This window comes from Dermacentor silvarum, chromosome 3 (genome assembly GCF_013339745.2).
Source record: "Dermacentor silvarum isolate Dsil-2018 chromosome 3, BIME_Dsil_1.4, whole genome shotgun sequence".
Taxonomy (NCBI): domain Eukaryota; kingdom Metazoa; phylum Arthropoda; class Arachnida; order Ixodida; family Ixodidae; genus Dermacentor; species Dermacentor silvarum.
In genome coordinates this window covers 6,822,644-6,831,098 of record NC_051156.1, presented here as the reverse complement: position 1 = coordinate 6,831,098, position 8,455 = coordinate 6,822,644, and the positions used below count along the sequence as shown (strand labels likewise).

The 8,455-nt window shown below is 42.8% G+C and overlaps 1 long non-coding RNA gene across 1 annotated transcript; it reads right to left on the bottom strand.

Annotated features, from left to right (window-relative positions):
• Nucleotides 1-42: 42 nt before the first annotated feature.
• LOC125943725 (uncharacterized) lies at nucleotides 43-8,147 on the bottom strand. The gene is made up of 3 exons (XR_007465856.1): nucleotides 5,432-8,147; nucleotides 3,937-4,037; nucleotides 43-2,086 (listed from the first exon to the last, which is right to left on the bottom strand). It is a non-coding gene; the product is annotated as an uncharacterized LOC125943725 (long non-coding RNA).
• Nucleotides 8,148-8,455: the final 308 nt, after the last annotated feature.

Below are 8,455 nucleotides of genomic sequence, written 5' to 3'. Positions count from 1 at the left end.
GTACACAACATTTATACGTGTGGATGACAATAAATATTAGTAATTCAGGGCCAAACCTGTCTTCACTGCACAAATGCAACCTAGCAAACTATAACTTCTGAGCGTGTATATCTACATCAATGGTTATTACGCTTTACATATCCATATAAAATGTAATACGAACCAGCAAGACATATATGATACTGCATTTTCAAGGAAAGTAAATATATTTATTCCATGCTAGAATACATAACTACATAATACATACATAACAACCTAAAATGTGCAATCACCAAATACATTTGTAAGTACATGAAAATTTACATTTCCTACAAAAATGTTTTTTTTAAATATAACTGATCAAATCTGTCCTATATACAGGGTGTTTCAGTTAACTTGGGACAAACTTTAAAAATATGCAAATGCTCCGTAGGTGGACAGAACCTAAAGTAATATTGTTTGCCGTCGCTTGGGGATACTCAGACTATATTTTGTACTCCGCCTAATTAGACTTAATTATTTATTCAACTTCTCAACTATTATAATTAGATGACAAGTGTCAATTAGAAGATTGTATAGAGCAACATGAGAAACTCCCGATACAGCTTTCTGTTGCTCAATACGTGCAACACAAAGTGTTTTTCCGAGCGTGAAAGATGCCCGCGAATACACATAAAGTGCCTCGAGCGGCCAGTCGGACGAAAATTTTGCGTATATTCACGGGCTTCTTTCACGCTCGGAAAAACCATTTTATGTTGCACGTATTGAGCAACAGAAAGCTGTATTGGGAGTTTCTCATGTTGCTCTACAATTTACTCATTGACACTTTTCATCTAATTATAATTGAGAAGTTGAATAAATAATTAGGTCTAATTATCGAATTAGGCCGAGTACAAAAATAGTCTGAGTATCTCCAAGCGACGGCGAACAACATTACCTTGGTTCTGTCCAGCTACGTAGCATTTGCATTTATTTAATGTTTAGCTTAAGTTAACTGAAACAACCTGTATATATGGTAACCCTAAAACAGCCTGTTTGGTGCCACTTAAAGGAATAAATTTTCAATATTAAATTTCAGGTACAAAAATTCTAGTTTTGGTGGCCTTGAAAAAATATATATATTGCAAAGGTCAATTAGGGAAGTAGAGCACGCACACAAGAAACACACCCTGTTATTTTGTACACCAATGTCATGGCAAATCATTGTGAAAAGCTGATTTGGAAAGTCGATATAAAGCTTGACTGGCGCACATTTTTGATATACTGAAACACCGTATGTTTCACACATGAACTTGCTTTAAATAAGGTTTGATCCAGGAGCATCAAGATGAATTTTCGCTCCTCAACAAGATTCCTTGAGCAAGAAAATTTTTTTCCCACCTAAATCATTTTTTTTCAAATGTAAATAGAGTTCTCTGAGCTAAAAATGCTGTGTAGCAGATTTTCCAATTACAATTCTGGTTTCCTTAAATTTTGTAATGCGAAGGCAATGCATGGTCTGTTATAAAATATGTTGCTTGAAAATGTTTTTTTTCTACTGCAAGACAGCCTAAATATGCCAGATTTATTACTGTTTAGGTGCGAAGTGCCGTATCAATGGCGGCCTTATAAAAACAAACCACTGTTCATTAAGGTACTCTACTGGCCACATGCGGATGATACATTGCCAATTTCTAAATTATTTGTACTTGGTGCGATAATGGAAGATTAGGGCTTGTACATAAATGAGCAAATAATGTTTATTAAATCAGCCATACTCTGGTTACTGAATGAAGCTTCAAATGTGTGAGTTCACATTTTTTAAACACAGGCCATCATGCATCAGCCAGTAATGCATAAATAAATGTTAAACATCATGCTTAATATTTTCCAACAAGAAATGATTGTATCAAACAGTATAAAAGTATTAAACAGCATATATTAGTTGATTCAAATTAGAATAAAGTGTATACATTTGAGCTGCAAAATTCTAATTTATGCAGGAAATCACCTTTAGCTTTCATAAAAGCGAGAATACTGTTCACGGTTAACCACAAGGAACAGGGACTCCATTGTCTGAGCATCTTGACCATAAGTGCAGGAGATGGCTGTGCTGGAATCCTGCTTCCTGCATTAGCAAAATAACAGAATCATGAGAGTTGACTCTACATTTCATTACGATCCTATACACTGCGGGGAATTTGATAAGGCAACAAGCTTCTGAAAACAACACCCCTAATTATTGTGACCGAACACAAGGCACAGCTCAATTGGGCAAAAGTTCCAGTTTTCAAATTTAGAAACCGCGATCACTAAGTCATCGTGAATACAAAATGGCATAGAAGCAAAAATGAATATACAGTAGCCTTTTCACTATGGAAAATAAGAGCATAAAATGTAGACTCTACCAACGACATCTCTTAGCAATGGGCATTTCTCCAGGAGCATGGATGTGACCGCAATATAAAACTCACAATATAAAATCTGCAATGTAGTTGTGCATTACACTTCAGAAGCACTGCAGCAGAAGACTTCATGGGAGAAGACACAATAAGACTGCTGTGCTCAAGGCATGAGAATTGTTTTGAATGCAACATTTATACACTCCGAGACGAAGAGCACTATTGTACAGAGAGAGTGCACAACAGACGAAAATGACGAAACCCCCAACTGCATTCTCACCTGCCCTGCATTACAGTAGCAAAGCAGTACTTGCATCTAGCTCAACAATGTCCAACTCTCCACTGCAGTCTATAAGGCCTTTTCTGTATACGTAGTTATTTTTATTTATTGTTGTATATTTCTTTACTGACTGAGTAAGAATCAGTGTTTCAGCACATTTCCCTGGAAAATATAGAACGTCCTGCCAACTATTTTTTGCCCTTGTTAGCTAGGCAATACGCTGACAAGTACTATTCCCTTATTTATACTTACAATCCTTCCTGATGCTCCGAATTTCTACTTCGTGCTCTGAACAGTGACGTATGTCCTTCTACTCAGTTTATGTTGGCTTCCTACAATTTACGTGGTCCTTCATATTGTAGCTGCTCAACTAGAGCCTAAAATTTCCTGCTGTCTCCTAAAAGCACCATCTTTATTGGACAACATATCCTACGTTTCCCCCTCACTGTGGGGGAGTTTATGTAAGTGCTGACCTATTTACTAGACCGCAGTGCCACAACTATTTCTCATCCTGTGTTGCCACTACATGCATGAGTCACAATGGCTGCAAATTGGCTCCCTGCCCCACCCTCTCCGATTCCAGGTCACTCTCTCCTAAATGTACATTTTGCCACCTGGAGAATATCCAAAAGCATTGCATCCTCATGAAAAGTGCTCCTGTTAATCTTTTTTTTCTCTTCTCCTGTAACGACTGTGTTAAATCAAACATGCTTGCGAATTTCATGAGCAGCTCAGTAAACGAAATAGGCACATGGTTTGCTGAAAAGAGGTTTTCAACTACCATAAGAAGCCACGGTTTCTTGCAATTTCTTCAATTCCCTTGCAGTCTTGATAGCAATCAGCACATTTTGATACTGTTTTCAAAACAATAACAGCCGAAATTTTGAGGTTGTGATAATTATGTGATAATTAAAGGTAGAGGAGTTTGACGCAATGAGCAAATAAGAATCGCATTGCAGAGGGTAAACAAATACTCTTTTCCCGCAAATAAATTGGTAGGAGGAGGGTAACTTGAAATGAGCACTGAATGCACAATACAGAATATGATGCTGAAATGCCCCAATCTCTGAATATCCTTGCACAAAAGAAAAACTTCATTATGAAAGGCAATGATGAAATTGCAAGTATATACTTCATAGTCGTCATATCTGCAATGTGCACTGTGCCATCGGCAATATCTAAAAACTGCATACACACAACTGCACAAAATATGAACCTAAGGCTATCAAAGGAGCCTCACAGTATTAAATGGAAACTTGTTTCAGAATATTCGACTACACGCCTATATCTACTTACAATGTTGTCTTGTCTGAAGGCAAACATAAGTGGCTTGCCCCTGATGGGTTTCTGATGGAGAGCACAAAGGCTGCGAATTGTGAGGCTGTCATCTGGATGACCTGCAAGAAATGACATTTTTAGTTCCACATAAAAAATGCTACCAGAACGAGAGACAAGATCACTGGCAATAAAGGTGATTTTGGTTGGCAAGAGAAAAATCAAAGTATGGACTCGGTACAGCTTACTGAGAAAAAAAAAGCCTCATACCACAGATGTTGCAGTGAAAGTTCATTGCATTGAAATTTCCACACACATATACGTTTGCCTGCTCATACACTGTTGCCAGTGCTGTGCCAGCGGTATTTCTATTGTTTAATATTTCTTTTAGTGCTCACTAAGTTTATTACCAGCTATGAAAGCGGCTAAGTTGAATGTAATGAGTAATCTTAGTGCCACATTGCAAATATATACTCGATCACACTAGTGACTTGGGCTACTATGTTGGCTATAAATAGTGTGAATGAAGCAAATTTGATTAATTATTGTTTCCTTGCCTTTTCTGGCCAAACAGCACCAGAGAGTTGTACAATTCAGTGGCAAATCCGTGGTAAATGCAAGAGGAATGCGTTAGAATGTCGCAACTCCTTGCAGGTCTCAAATCCATTATTTAAACCATGTTCACCACATTTGCAAAGTGTTGTTCAACAAGTCACTTTACACAAGTCCTGCCCTTTCGAGGAGCGAAGTCTTACACACACACACGCACACCTGCACCACATGACTCGCTTTCAACAATTTACACACACACATACGCTTTTTTTTACACTTTGACACTCCTACTGAGAAAGCATTAAAAAATTTATTGGACTCACTGCAACCTTCTCAATTAAACCTACAGCTCAATCAAACACATTCTCGAGTCCGAGGGCATGCCTTATAAATTCCATTTTTACGAATTATAATTGGGCTATAGAGGACAATTTTCGAAGGGCATGAGAACCACCCCAGAGAGACCTAAATCTTAGCACTTCATATCTTCAGTAAAAGCTGCTTAAACCAATTGCTATATGCGGAATATCGCAAATAACCAGCTATTCACAATTTAAGCAGTTGTCTCCTTGAATTCGGGAGTGTTACGTGTCAAAACGACAATTTGATTAAGGGGCACGGGATAGCGGGTGACTCTGGATTGATCCTGACCCCTAGGGGTTTTTCAACGTGCCCCCAATGCACGAGACACGGGCGTTTTTGCATTTGTAGGCAAAACATTTTTTGTGCGGGCGAAAAGGGCGGCAGCATTTCGCCCGCCGCCGCCTCATAAGCAGTTGCCTACTTCAAGGAAATGTGGGCTAACCCAAGGTACACGTTTCACGATCGAAATTAGTGTAATCGTGAAACACACTTTCCGGATTTCTGATTCATGTATTTATGCTGTTGATGAAACGTTTATTTCACAATAACAATCAAGGAAGTGGATTCATCAGGGTAGAGGGGGAAAAAGGAGGAAACTTACACCTTCCACTGGTCCTCCGGCGCCTCCATATATTCCAGAGTGGCTCGACACCAAACTCGGTTTTCAGGGCGGGGACAGCCGCTGCACCAATTTTGAAGAGGTTTATTGCGTGTAAAACTACCGACTTTATTCAATACACACACACACACACACACAAGCACGCGCGCCCCCGCAGAAAACTCACAAAACACGTACGCGCGCGCGCGCACGCACATACATAGCACTCACAAAACACGCACGCACGAACGCACGCGCAAGCACATAGAGACCCGCATACAAGCACGCGCACTCGCAAAGCGCTCACAAAACACGTACGCGCGCGCGCACGCACACACGCTAAGTACTCACAAAACACGCACGAACGCACGCACGCGCAAGCACATAGAGACCCACATACAAGCACGCGCGCACAAGCAAAACGCTCGCAAAGCAGCAACGCGCGCGCGCGCACGCACACATGCAAAGCACTCACACAACAGGCACGCGCGCACATACAAAGCGCTCACAAAACACGCACGAACGCACGCACGCGCAAGCACATAGAGACCCGCATACAAGCACGCGCGCGCGCGCACGCACACATACAAAACACTCAAAAAACATGCACGAACGCACGTACACAGCGCTCAGAAAAAACGCACGGACGCACGCACGCACACGTAAAGCGCTTACAAAACACGTACGCGCGCGCTAACACACACCACACACACACACAAACGGAGAGAGAAAGATAGCCCAAAACACGCTGAAGAAGGCGTCCGGCAAGCAGCAGCAGCAGCAGTACGCGGGCGCGCGAGGGAGAGCCAATATTGCGCCGGTACTTTCGAAAGGCGAAGCCAGTCGTCACTTCTTTTTCTACTCGACACAAAACGAACGACCGTGTTATAAGCCGCGCTGAACTCGCAAGAACACCACATTTCCGATAGTTCAAGCGCTCAGAAACAAAGCGGGATTATGCAGGCGCACCACGCCCGACGTGGCCACAGAAACGTTAGTCACACGGGGGCAATCGAGGTAGCCATCTTGCCGTAGTACTGCGTGCAACTGCTTTTGCGCTTACATTAGTGAAATATGCTATCGGATCACAATGAGATACTTCTACAGCCAACAATAACACGTAATCAAATAAAGAAACACCAAATGAACGGACACTTGCCTGAAACTTTCCATACTGACAGTAGTATACCGACCGCCGACACCGGGCACGTTGCAACTGCTCGTATCTGCTTCCGTGGATCCATCTTCCAGCGCGTGCCAAGGCTTTGAGTTGAGGTGGGGCACGATTAATACACAACGCACGGACCACGTCTCTGATTAGACCGCACATAAAACCAATCACACGTTTAAAATTATTTCCCAGAGCGCGAGACGCGGACACAGACAAAAAAGAGACAACGCATCTTTTGAAGCAAGAGTCAATGAGGTGACGTAGCAGCTTCCGCCTTCCCACCCTGCCGCGCGCCGGGTTGTCTAGGCAACGGTAAAGCGTCGTAGCGTCAGTTCCGGTCGCTTTTCAGTCGGGAGGGCGCAGCCGCGTAAATCGCGCTGCGCCGAACTCAGTCGAACTATAAAAATTATCTGCCGTTGCCCCTTTATTCTCACAGCTTTGCTTGTTGGCGTGGCCGCGTGCTTGCTGCCACTTCGTTGTGGTCTCTAGCTGTACCGGTGAGCTGGGAGTGGCGAATACGTTTCGTGTCGAGCGTTACGTTTTTTTTTTTTTTTTTTTTTTACGATGTCTGGGCTGCATGACTTTGAGTGCATCGCAGAAATCTTGACCGTGAGTGAGCCGATCAGCGCGCTTCTACAGGTACGATCAAAATACCAGCTGCGTCCGATCAAGGAGACCATGCCAGGTCACAGCATAAAGTTTCAGCGAGATCGTGGCTCGATAAGAGCGCTACATTATTGGTCGTGCCACGTGTGAGGCGCAAGCATTCACATCACTCGTGGCGTCTGCCAAAGGAGTGACAGTTGTGCTCTTCCGCAGTACATGTTTCGGTTTTCCATATTTCCATAGTCCGGAATTCATTACACTGAAGCAATTAGCGGCATCAGTTCTTGGCATTCAAAGAACCATTTATGAACTATATCGATGATGGGCTTCAATTACGTAAGCAGGATTGTCTGACTTGGTTGGTTGACAAGTGAATTAGCCTAATTTTTATGCCTGCGTGTCTAATTACTACCTTGAATCGCTTAAAAAGACATCTCACCGGGGTTCGCAACTTTTTGTTGGGCTGTTAAGGGCACCGCTAAATTCCTGCAAAATTTTGCGAGTTGCTTGCGCGTTTTCATTCAATTACTGCAGTTTGTATTAAAAGTGTCTAATTGCACTGTAGTATCACAGTGAGAACTAAATCTAATGATATTTCATGAAATTGCAAGTGAATGTGTCTACTTTTCAAGGTAATACGTTTTGGAGTGCCCGTCATGCCAGTAACATCAGTATCTTAGAAAAAAATGACATACATAGACACATGGCTCATTGCGCGGACGTATGCGCGTTCTTATGGCCAGATTTATGCATGCATCCTTGTGTTCAACACCCTTCAGACGTCGATTTAACACCCTTCTTTGAGCAACTTCACACCTTATGTGCCGTATACACCCATATGATAGGGTGTTTTTAACAAAATGGGTGCTAAAAGGGTGTGCACGGGGGTGTAAATGCGGAAAACACCCATTTTAACACCCTTAAGGGTGTGAAAATGTTTAGTGTGTAGCACGAGCTGCTCGCCTGCCCGCATTATGCTGTGGGTGAACGATTCTAGGGAAGGGACCGACGACGTAGGTCCCTCTGGAGTTCTCGTCCAGCTGAACCGCCTCACCGTGACTGTAACGCGGCCGTAAGCCCGCCGCCTTCAATAGGCGCCGAACCGCGCTGGAGCCCGAGAACCTCGTGATCTGCGCATGCAGAAATTTTTCCTCGGCCAAAATTTTCAGGGCCGGATATCGCATTCTGAATGGAGCACACCAGCTCCCACCATACGTACAAATCGTGTGGACTCCGGGGCATGAGTCCCT